A 13,290-nucleotide genomic window follows, 5' to 3' on the forward strand; every position below is an offset into this window, starting at 1 on the left:
CCTCCATATCCCTATTATCCATGTACCTATCCAAACTTCTCAAACGTTGAAATCGAGCTCGCATGCACCACTTGTGCTGGCAGCTCATTCCACACTCTCACAACCCTCTGTTCCCCTTAAACTTCTCACCTTTCTCATTTAAGCCATGACCTCTCATAGTCCCATCCAATCTCTATCCATACCCTTCATAATTTTGTATACCTCTATCAAATCTCCTCTTAATCTTCCGTATCTATTCAATCTTTCCTTATAACTCAGGTCTCAAGACCAGACAACATCTTTGTAAATTTTCTCTGCGGTCTTTCAACCTTGCTTACACCTTTCCTGTAGATAGGTGACCAAAACTGCAAACAGTACTCCAAATTAGGCCTCACCAACATCTTATAGAACTTCAAAATAACATCCCATTATCCACTGATTTCTGAAGGCCAATGTGCCAAAAGCTACCCGTGACACCACTTTCAATGAATTATGTACCTGCATTCCCAGATCCCTTTGTTCTACCACCCTCCTCAGCATCCTACCATTCACTGTGTAAGACCTACCATGGTTGGTCCTACAGAAGTGCAAAACCTTGTGCTTTTCTGCGTTAAATTCCATCTGCCATTTTTCTGCCCATTTTCCCAGCTGATGTAGAACCCTCTGCAAACCATGACAGCCGTTTTCACTATCCGCTGCACAACAAATTTTAGCATCATCTGCTATTTTACTGATTAAAGGAAAGCATATTATAAATTCAGACATACATTTTGTGCACACTATGTTTCATTTAGCTTGAAATTGTCATGATGTTCCTAAATTGACAGTTTTTGCAATGTCCATTTTTCAATTGAGTGGGTCTTGGCCTCAAAATAATGACTAAAAACCATTAAAGTTAGCATTATCTGCGTAACATTGTTCACTGATGATAATGGATCAGTTTCCATAGATCAGTATATTTTGTCATAGTTTAGGCCTGTACGTGCCAAAAGAGACTAAAGATTAAAGGGATATTTGCCAATGATTTTAAACAGATGTTAGCAGCTGAGAAACAGCGGAGATACGGGGCTCGGCGGGATGCTGATCCTGCAAGAAGGTCAGCATACTTGGAGAAGCAGAGAAAGGCATGGCACAGGCTTAGAGCACAAGGCAAGGTCAAAACAGTGACAGACATGAGTGAAAGACAAAAAAGAAGCACGAGGGCCTATTGGTGGAAAGCACAGCAAAGAAGCAGAGAAAGAAAGTGTCAGCTTGAGAACTTAGCTACGCCATCAGACAGTCTGCTGATGGTGCTCCCGACTATGTGGATCCACCAGGTAGTCACAGTGGCACCAGGATAAATCACGTACTGAGATCCAAGCTGCCCTTGCACCACCAAACAAAGTTTTGAGTGTCAGTGCGACAATACTAATAACTTTTGGAGTTCGGCAAAAAACCCCTGCACTGCGTCAAGCAGACAAAAGCAAGGGTGACGAAATCCAGCGGGGTCCTCATCTGACTGACCAGGGGTGTGCTCTGAAATACGATGGTAAAATTTATCCAGGAGTCATTCAGGAAGTCACTGAGACACATGTGCAGGTAAAGTGCATGCACCACATAGGAATCAGCCACTTCTTCTGGCCACTAAGAGATGATGTGCTGTGGTACCTGTTTGAGGACATTGTGAGAATGATTCCTCCTACAAAGCCAGTGAGATCGCGTCACGTTGAAATCGATAAAGGTATCTGGTCTAGTTTCTAAAAGGTCCAACTGAATGTTGCAGTTAATACTGTTCTGTTAAATATTGATTTTACTGTACTATTTTTAGGTTGGGCTTCACTCAGACCACTGCTGCCACAGTTGTTTGAACCCATTACTTAAAAAAATACTTAAAAAAACTGTTGTCTTCTATCATTCACCAGTTAGTTAAACCAAAGCTTGTTCCTCTACTACGTGTTTGTTTTCTGCCTCACGTCTGTCAAATTTCTAAATGTCAATGTAAAATACAGTATATTGACTGTTTTGTAAGAATTTTGTTAGTCAACATTTAATTCTGATTAAATGTGTGAATTGAAAGCACTTGTTTGAACTCTTCACCAGTTACTGGTCAATAGGAATGTTTTATTCACACTGTACGAAAGCTTGTTTCTCTACTATGTCCAGGTAGACCCATTGTCTCAGCTTGCTTCTGCCCCACCAAACTTATTTCTGCATATCTCGACACGGTTTTATCCCCCCTTGTTCAATCCCTTCCCATCTATGTTCGTGACACTTCTCATGCTCTGGATTTTTTCAATGATTTCAAGTTCCCTGGCCCCCATTGTTTTATTTTCACTATGGATGTCCAGTCCCTATATACTTCCATCTCCCATCAGGAAAGTCTCAAAGCTCTCCGCTTCTTTTTGGATTCCAGACCCAACCAGTTCCCCTCTATCACCACTTTCCTCCATCTAGCAGAATTGGTCCTTATTCTTAATAATTTCTCCTTTGGTTCCTCCCACTTCTTTCAAACTAAAGGTGTAGCCATGGGAACCCGTATGGGTCCCAGCTTTGCCTGCCTTTTTGTTGGCTATGTGGAACAGTCCATGTTCCAAGCCTATACTGGTATTTGTCCCCCACTCTTCCTTCGCTACATCGACGACTGCATTGGCACTGCTTCCTGCATGCATGCTGAGCTCGTTGACTTCACCAACTTTGCCTCCAACTTCCACCCTGCCCTCAAGTTTACCTGGTTCATTTCCGACACCTCCCTCCCCTTCCTTGATCTTTCTGTCTCTATCTCTGGAGACAGCTTATCTGCTGATGTCTCCTATAAGCCTACGGACTCTCACAGCTATCTGGACTATTCCTCTTCCCACCCTGTTACTTGTAAAAATGCCATCCCCTTCTCGCAATTCCTCCATCTCCGCCGCATCTGCTCTTAGAATGAAGCCTTTCATTCCAGGACGAAGGAGATGTCTTCCTTTTATAAAGAAAGGGGCTTCCCTTCCTCCACGATCAACTCTGCCCTCAAATGCGTTTCTCCCATTTCACGCACATCTGCTCTCACCCCATCCTCCTGCCATCCCACTAGAGATAGGGTTTCTCTTGTCCTCACCTACCACCCCACCAGCCTCCCGGTCCAACATATAATTCTCTGTAACTTCCGCCACCTCCAACAGGATCCCTCCACCAAGCACATCTTTCCCTCCCCTCCCATTTTCTGCTTTCCACAGGGATCGCTCCCTACGCAACTCCCTTGTCCATTCGTTCCCCCCCCATCCTTTCCCACCAATCTCCCTCCTGACACTTACCAGCGTAAGCGGAACAAGTGCTACACCTGCTCTTACACTTCCTCCCTTACCACCATTCAGGGCCCCAGACAGTCCTTCCAGGTGAGGCGACACTTCACCTGTGAGTCGGCTGGGATGATATACTGTGTTCGGTGCTCCCGATGCGGCCTTCTATATATTGGCGAGACCCGACGCAGACTGGGAGACCGCTTTGCTGAACATCTACGCTCTGTCCGCCAGAGAAAGCAGGATCTCCCAGTGGCCACACATTTTAATTCCACATCCCATTCCCATATGTCAGTCCATGGCCTCCTCTACTGTCGAGATAAAGCCACACTCAGGTACCTTATATTCCGTCTGGGTAGCCTCCAACCTGATGGCATGAACATTGATTTCTCTAACTTCCGTTAACGCCCCTCCTCCCCTTCTTACCCCATCCCTAATTGATTATTTATTTCTTTCTCTCACAATAACTCCTTGCCTGTTCTCCATCTTCCTCTGGTGCTCCCCTCCCCCTTTCTTTCTTCCAAGGCCTTCTGTCTCATGATACTCCCCCTTCTCCAGCCTTGTATCCCTTTAGCCAATCAACTTCCCAGCTCTTGGCTTCATCCCTCCCTCTCCTGTCTTCTCCTATCATTTCGGGTCTCCCCCTTCCCCTCCAACCTTCAAATCTCTTACTGTGGCTTTTTTCTGTTAGTCCTGATGAAGGGTTTCGACCGGAAACGTTGACTCTACTTCTTCCTATAGGTGCTGCCTGGCCTGCTGCGTTCCACCAGCATTTTGTGTATGTTGCTTGAGTTTCCAGCATCTGCAGATTTTCTCGTGTTTCCGTCCTCTACTATGTGTTTGTTTTAAGTAAATGAAAATATATTGTGTTCTGTATTCCTTTAATTAATCATCATTGAATTCTGTATCTATGAATTCAAAGTTTCAATTGAATGGCACTTCTGCCTTGAAATAAACACTGTGCTGATGGCTAATAATTATGTCCAGTCAACTATGTTACACCTGATTTTTTAACATTTAAACTAACTAAAATGCTGCTTCTGATATCCTTCAAGATATATCGTACATCCACACAGGTTGGAGTTTTGCATAACATCTCTTAAAACTATCAAAGTGACCTGTAAGGCAGATTTATGATTAAAAAAATACTCCTGACTTTAATGACAGCGCTGAGCATATCACATTTATATCTGCAAAATATTAAATTCTTTTAAAACTTTCAGAAAAAATCATTGTACATATGGCAGAATAGACACAAGAACTCCTAAAAATGTGTTACCTAAAGTAAAGCATTTAGTCAAAGTCTGTAATGGCGTACAGTTTGTCCATAACGTAGTTGACAGACTAACTAGCAAAAATATCCTTTCCCTTAAAATATCAAAAAAGTTGTTAATGCTTAAACTTTGCAACTAGTGGATATATTACACTGAAGGAATATTTTAACTTAAACCACTGATTGTTTTATTGAGAAAGCACATTACTTTTGTACTTTTTTGTTTATGTGAAATGTATCCCCCAGTTATGGAATGACTCATAGACAGCTCAGGACACTAGTCACACCATACTCAACCTTTTGATTCATAACTTTGCCTGAGGTCTGACCAATATCTGCCTCCACAACCTCTTCACCAGCTGTTTTGGCACTCTGGATCCCATCCCACTGCAACTCTAGTTTAAACTCCACCATGCAGTATTAACAAACCTCCCCCCTAGGATATTAGTCCTCTTCCACTTCGGGTGCAAACTGCCCCTTCTGTACAGGTCCCACCTTCCCTAGAAAAGAGCCCAATGATCCAAAAATCTTATGCCCTCTCTCCTAAACCAACTTGTTAGCCACATGTTAAACTGTATAATCTTCCTAGTTCTGGCCTCACTAGCATGTAACATGGGTAGCAATCCTGAGTTCATAGCCCTGGAGGTCCTGCCCTTTAACTTAGCACCTAGCTCCCTGAACTCCTATGTAGGACCTCATCACTCGTCCTACCCATGTCATCAGTATCTACATGGACCACAACCTCTGGCTGTGTACTCTCCCACCTAAGAAGGCTGAGGACTCAGTTTGAGATAACTCAGGCCCTGGCACCCTGGAGATAATATACCATCTGGGAATCTCATTCTCGCCCATAGAGTCTCCTGTCCATTCCCCTAACTAACAAATCCCTTATCACTACAGTGTGCCTCGTCTTCCCCACTTCCCTTCTGAGTCATAAGAGGCGACTCAGTGCCAGAGATCCAACCATTGTGACTTTCCTCTGTTCCTCGACTCCCCCAACAGTATCCAAAGTGATATACCTGTTGTTGAGGGGGATGGCCATAGGGGTACTCAATAAATCATAAAATGCTGTCAATGGCACTGTGTAACAATGGGAAGATACCATTTTTATTTCCTATGTGAGCCAAAACCACACAGTTCAAATATGTGCTCTTTAAATTTTGTATAACAATCCGTCAGCTTTCAGAGTCATCATTCAGATGCCTGTCCACATTGACCAAATGTTTTTTGTTGGGTGTTGAGGGTTGGGGCAGAGGAATTTTAACTCAAGGACTCTGAATCATTTCTGCAGTCTCAGAACCACAGAGCCCACGTTAACCTGCTTTTCAAAGAAATAAGTCATCTCATTGAAGTAATTCTGTGCAGTCCTTTAATTAATTTGCATGCCACAGAAGTCAAGGTATTTATATTTCCAACTCATATCTTAAATTCAACAGGGTTATAATTATTGCTATTTACAATAACTTGTGTAAGTTTGACCTTAACCTGTATATTAAATATTTTCACTTAGCTTTGGAAAATATTGTGCGCATAGCGCAAGGGTATTTTACCAGCTTATCAATTTTTTTTTGTCTAATCAACCAAGTTTTTTTAGTGCAAGTATGTCAGCTCAAGCCTATGCTATATAAAGGTAACATAAACCACACACAGGATGAAGTGTTTTAACCAGTTTTCTCTGCCCACTCAACCGATTGATGTGAAGCCTTTTTTCACAGTTTACCGGGAAAATGTGGGTGCACAGCCAGCTGAACTAACAAAGAATTCAACTCTCAAAAACTCTTAGTCAGGTACGGTTTTGATCAATTTTTTCACATAGGCCAATTCTTCAGTGTTGAATAAATAATAAAATTAAAGCTGCAAAGACCCTGTTTTTCCCCTTCCCTAACAAGTCATTAATCATTAGAATGCACCTTATTGTTGGTTAAACTCCTGACTAATAACTTTTCTAAATTGTTGGTAATTCTAGATTTTGAGAGAATGGGGCTCTTGGTGCCAATAAACAATTCTTATTTACATACAAAGGAAAAGCAGTGATATATGTACTGTGTGGGGGAAAAAAATCACAGAGGATAACGAAATTGAAAGAGATCCAAGAGTAATTGTAGACTTAGTGCTTTAGTACACTCAATTTATACAGTGCAGCAGTCAATAAAGATAGCTGAACTATTGCCAAAGTAATAGGAACAAGTCAGAATCAGACTCAGATTTATCATCGCTGATTTATGACTTGAAATTTATTGTCTTGGGGTAGCAGTACAGAGCAAAGACATAAAAATCTTCAAATTTCAAAAAACAACTCTGCAAAAGAAAAGATTTTTTATTCTGGCGTATTCTCCCATGTTCTCCAGTCCTGAAGAATGGTCTCCGCCCGAAACATCGACTGTTTATTCATTGCCATAGATGCTGCCTGACCTGAGTTCCTCTAGCATTTTGTGTGCATTGTTTTTAATGTTAATGGACCATTTAGAAATCTGATCACAGAGGGGAAGAAGCTGTTCCTACATTGTTGAATGTGGGTCTTCAGGCAGCTTTACCTCCTCCCAAGTCAAAAGTATCATAAAATGATAGTGTCATACAGTACAGAAACAGGCCCTTCAGTCCATCAAAATTTGTGACAACCATCAAGTGCCCATTTAGATGAATCCCAAGGTAATACTGTTTTATTCTGCCTGTGTTTTCAGGGATCCACTAGATTCTACCATTCACCTACAGTAAACATTAGGGCAATTTATTGTTGGCAATTAACAATGACATGCATGTCTGTGGGATGTGGGAGGGAACCAGAGATCCTAAGGAACACCCAGCTGTCACAGGGAGGACATGGAAATCATCCAAGATCAGGATTAAACTCGGGTCACAGGACCACGAGACAGCAACACTACTCAATGTATTGACTGATCAAAGAGTACACTCTTCTGGTAAGAACCAACAATGTCAAGAAGTTGGGAAGGCATTCAAGCGCTGAAGAAGATCCATAGATAAGCCTTGATAACTACCTAGTGCCAAGTGCCCACATTATTGGGCAATTTCAATCTAGAGGTATCTGATAAGCAGCTGACACATTACCAGAGGCATACAGAAGTGAGATAGATCAGCTGGTTGAGTGATGTTGCAACAACAGACTGGCATTCAACGTTAACATGCGCAAGAGTTGATTGTGAACTGCAAGAAGGGAAAGTCAGAAGAACATTTTCCAGTGCTTATTGAGGGTTCAGAGTGCAAAAGGCGAGCAGCTTAATATCTCTTGGCATCAAAGTCAAAGTAAAATTTAAGTAGTATATGTCACCATATACAACCCTATGATTCATTTTCCTGTGGGCATACTCAGCACAAATCTATAGAATAGCAACTATAACAGGATCAGTGAAAGACCAATCAGAGTGCAGAAGACAACAGACTGCAAATGCAAATATAAATAAACAGCAATAAATAATGAGAACATGAGATAATAAGAATCCTCAAAGTGAGATCAGTGGTTGTGGGAAACATCTCAGTGATGGACAAGTGAGCGTAACATGTCAGAGGAAATATCCCAGACCCAGCACGTTGATACAATCATGCATAAGGCATGCGAGTGGCAATACCACAGTAGGAGTTTGTGGAGATTTGATATGTCACAAAATGTTACGAATTTGGATAGATGCGCGGTAGGGAGCATTCTGATAGGATGCATCACAGCATGATGCAGAGGCTCCAGTACACAGAATTGCAAGAAGATGCAGGTGCTTATAAACTCAGCCAGCTCCATCGCAGGCACAACCCTCAGGAAGGAGGCACCCATGATTGAGGACCCTTACCATCTGGGACATGCCCCGTTCACATTACTACCATTGGAGAGGAAATACAGGAGCCAGAAGACCCACACTCAATGATTCAGGAACAGTTTCTTCCTCTCTGCTTTAAATTTCTGAACATTCCACAAACACTACCTCATTACTTATTTATTTTTGTAAGTTATGGTGACTTTATGTCAATTAAATTGGAGATAATAAATCTAAACCTGATTCTGATTAATAAAGAAATCAATACCCAATGCCAATTTAAACTAAACTTGCAGACAAACTATATCATTCTTCTAGTTTAAGTTAGAACATAGTTTTAATACTGGCATAAGGTGTAATGGTGTCATAGAAACAGACCATTTGGCTCTTCAAGTCTGCACGAACCAACATTTTGCACGCCACTGTTCCTCAGGAGACATTGGATTGTGTAGATGGAAAGAGAGTTTAAAAATGTGAGTGGGGGGAGCCGGCACATTTTGGGTGCCATAGTTCCCGAGGCGACATTGGAAAGTGTAGAGGGAGAGAGAGTTTAAAAAAGAAGTGTGAGTGGGGATGCCGGCCCATTTTGCGTGCCGCGGTTCCAAAGGAGACATTGGATTCTGCATAATCAGGCACTTGGAAGAATCCAATACAATGAAGTTGGGTTGAAGTGGAACAGCCATTGTGTGAGTCAGCCAGTGTTAGAATGGGAAACTGAGAGCTTGGCACATCAAGGCTTTGGCGAGAAGATGTGTAGGCTGTAGGTAGATTTTTTTTGTTAGTTGCTCTTTCTTTCTTTCTTATTGCAGACTTAGAGCAGTGGGGATGCCTGGCAAGATAGTGGAATGTTCTTCTTGTGGGATGTTGAAAGGTAGGGAGATTTCCAGTGTCCCCCATGACTACACCTGCAAACACTGCATCCAGTTGCAGCTTCATGTTAAGGAGCTGAAACAGGAGCTGCATAAACTCTGGATCATTCGGAAGGCTGAGGGGTTGATAAGTAGGATGTACAGGGAGGTAGTTACACCCGAAGGGCAGACACAGGCAACAGAGTGACTGCCAGGAGGGAGAAAGGGGATAGGCACCAATATAAAGTACCCCTGTCATGACTCCCCTCAACAACAGGTATAGAGCTTCAGTTACTGTTGGGGGATGAATTAGCAGAGAAAAGCCACAGCAGTCAGTCTCTGGCACTGAGTCTGGCTCTGTGGATCAGAAGGGAAGGAACAAGAAGAAGCGAGCTGTAGTGATAGGGTTAGGGGAACAGAAAGGAGGCTTAGTGGGTGGGAATGAGATTCCCAGATGATATGTTACCTCCTGGGTGACAGGGTCAGGGATATCTCAGATCACGTCCACAGCATTCTTAAGAGCAAGGGTGATCAACCAGAAATTGTCGTCCACATCGGTACCATAGAAAACACAGAAACAGAGAAAACCTACAGCACAATACAGGCCCTTCGGCCCACAAAGTTGTGCCGAACATGCCCCTACCTTAGAAATTACTAGGCTTAACTATAGCCCTCTATTTTTCTAAGCTCCATGTACCTATCCCAAAGTCTCTTAAAAGACCCTATCATATCCACCTCCACCACCGTTGCCAGCAGCCCATTCCACGCACTCACCACTCTCTGAGTAAAAAACTTACCCTGACATCTCCTCTGTAGCTACTCCCCAGCACCTTAATCCTGTGTTCTCTTGTGGCAACCATTTCAGCCCTGGGAAAAAGCTCTGACTATCCACATGATCAATGCCTCTCATCATCTTATACACCTCTATCAGGTCACCTCTCTTCCTCTGTCACTCCAAGGAGAAAAGGCTGAGTTCACTCAACCTATTCTCATAAGGCATGCTCCCCAATCCAGGCAACATCCTTGTAAATCTCCTCTGCACCCTTTCTATGGCTTCCACATCCTTTCTGTAGTGAGGCAACCAGAACTGAGCACAGTACTCCAAGTGGGGTCTGACCAGGGTCCCATATAGCTGCAACATTACCTCTCAGCTCCTAAATTCAATTCCACGATTGATGAAAGCCAATACACCATACACCTTCTTAACCACAGAGTCAACCTGCGCAGCTGCTTTGAGCGTCCTATTGACTCAGACCCCAAGATCCCTCTGATCCTCCACACTGCCAAGAGTCTTACCATTAATACTATGTTCTGCCATCATACTTGACCTACCAAAATGAACCACTTCACACTTATCTGGGTTGAACTCCATCTGCCACTTCTCAGCCCAGTTTTGCATCCTATCAATGTCCCGCTGTAACCTCTGACAGCCCTCGACACGATAGACAACACTTCCAACTTTTGTGTCATCAGCAAACTTACTAACCCATCCCTCCACTTCCTCATCCAGGTTATTTATAAAAATCACGAACAGTAAGGGTCCCAGAACAGATCCTGAGGCACACCACTGGTCACAGACCTCCATGCAGAATTTGTCCCATCTACAACCACCCTTTGCCTTCTGTGGGCAAGCCGGTTCTGGATCCACGAAGCAATGTCCCCTTGGATCCCATGCCTCCTTACTTTCTCAATAAGCCTTGCATGGGGTACCTTATCAAATGCCTTGCTGAAATCCATATACACTACATCTACTGCTCTTCCTTCATCAATGTGTTTAGTCACATCCTCAAAAACTTCAATCAGGCTCGTAAGGCACGACCTGCCTTTGACAAAGCCATGCTGACTATTCCTAATCATATTATACCTCTCCAAATGTTCATAAATCCTGCCTCTCAAGATCTTCTCCATCAACTTGCCAACCACTGAGGTAAGACTCACTGGTCTATAACTTCTGGGACTATCTCTACTCCCTTTCTTGTATAAAGGAACAACATCCACAGCCCTCCAATCTTCCGGAACCTCTCCTGTCCCCATTGATGATGCAAAGATTATCACCAGAGGCTCAGCAATCTTCTCCCTCGCCTCCCACAGTAGCCTGGGGTACATCTCATCCGGTCCAGGCGACTTATCCAACTTGATGCTTTCCAAAATCTCCAGCACATCCTCTTTCTTAATATCTACATGCTCAAGCTTTTCAGTCTGCTGCAAGTCATCACTACAATCACCAAGATCCTTTTCCATAGTGAATACTGAAGTAAAGTATTCATTAAGTACCTCTGCTATTTCCTCCGGTTCCATACACACTTTCCCACTGTCACACTTGATAGGTCCTATTCTTTCATGTCTTATCCTCTTGCTCTTCACATACTTGTAGAATGTCTTGGGGTTTTCCTTAATCCTGCCCGCCAAGGACTTCTCATGGCTCCTTCTGGCTCTCCTAATTTCCTTCTTAAGAGCCTTCCTATTAGCCTTATAATCTTCTAGATCTCTAACATTACCTAGCTCTCTGAACCTTTTGTAAGCTTTTCTTTCCTTCTTGACGAGATTTATTACAGCCTTTGTACACCACGGTTCCTGTACCCTACCATAACTTTCTTGTCTTATTGGAACGTACCTATGCAGAACTCCACACAAATATCCCCTGAACATCTGCCACATTTCTTTCGTACTTTTCCCTGAGAACATCTGTTTCCAATTTAAGCTTCCAATTTCTTGCCTGATAGCCTCATAATTCCCCTTACTCCAATTAAACGCTTTTCTAACTTGTCTGTTCCTATCTCTCTCCAATGCTATTGTAAAGGAGATAGAATTATGACCACTATCTCCAAATTGCCCTCCCACTGAGAGATCTGACACCTGACCAGGTTCATTTCCCAATACCAAATCAAGTACAGTCTGTCCTCTTGTAGACTTATCTACATATTGTGTCAAGAAACCTTCCTGAACACACCTAACAAACTCCACCCCATCTAAACCCCTCGCTCTTGGGAGATGCCAATCGATATTTGGGAAATTAAAATCTCCCATCACGAGAACTCTGTTATTATTACACCTTTCCAGGACCTGTTTCCCTATCTGCTCCTTGATATCCCTGTTACTATTGGGCGGCCTATAGAAAAACACCCAGTAAAATTAGTCATAGTCATACTTTATTGATTCCAGGGGAAATTGGTTTTCATTACAGTTGCACCATAAATAATAAATAGTAATAGAACCATAATAGTTAAATAGTATTATGTAAATTATGCCAGTAAATTATGAAATAAGTCCAGGACCAGCCTATTGGCTCAGGGTGTCTGACCCTCCAAGGGAGGAGTTGTAAAGTTTGATGGCCACAGGCAGGAATGACTTCTTATGACGCTCTGTGCTGCATCTCAGTGGAGTGAGTCTCTGGCTGAATGTACTCCTGTGCCCACCCAGTACATTATTGACCCCTTCCTGTTCCTAACCTCCACCCACAGAGACTCTGTAGACAATCCCTTCATGGCATCCACCTTTCCTGCAGCCGTGACATTATCTCTGATCAACAGTGCCACGCCCCCACCTCTTCTGCCTCCCTCCCTGTCCCTTCTGAAGTATCTAAAACCTGACACTTGAAGTAACCATTCCTGTCCCTGAGCAATCCTAGCCTCTGTAATGGCCACCACATCATAGCTCCAAGTACTGATCCACGCTCTAAGCTCATCCGCTTCATTCACAACACTCCTTGCATTAAAATAGATGCACCTCAAACCTTCGGTCTGAGTGCATCCTTTCTCTATCACCCACCTATCCTCCCTCTTGCACTGTCTACAAGCCTTCTGTATTTGTGCGCCAACCTCCTCTTCCCCAGTCTCTTCAGTTCGGTGCCCAATGTGGGTAGGAGGGTGATGAGGCCCTGTATAGTGGGTTCAGGGAGTTAGGTGATAAGTTAAAGGACAGGACCTCCAAGGTTGTGATCTCAGGACTGCTACCCATGCCATGTGCTAGTAAGGCCAGAAATAGGAAGACCAGAGAGGTTAACGCATGGCTATGGAGTTGGTGTAGGAGGGATGGAGCCGGATTTTTGGATCATTGGGCTCTCCTCCAGGGAAGGTGAGACCCGTACAGACCGGACAGTTTGCACCTGAACTGGAGGGGAACTAATATCTTAGTGGAAAGGTTTGGTATTGCTGCACGGGGCAGTGGGGTGG

Source organism: Mobula birostris, chromosome 4, assembly GCF_030028105.1.
Source record: "Mobula birostris isolate sMobBir1 chromosome 4, sMobBir1.hap1, whole genome shotgun sequence".
NCBI lineage: Eukaryota > Metazoa > Chordata > Chondrichthyes > Myliobatiformes > Myliobatidae > Mobula > Mobula birostris.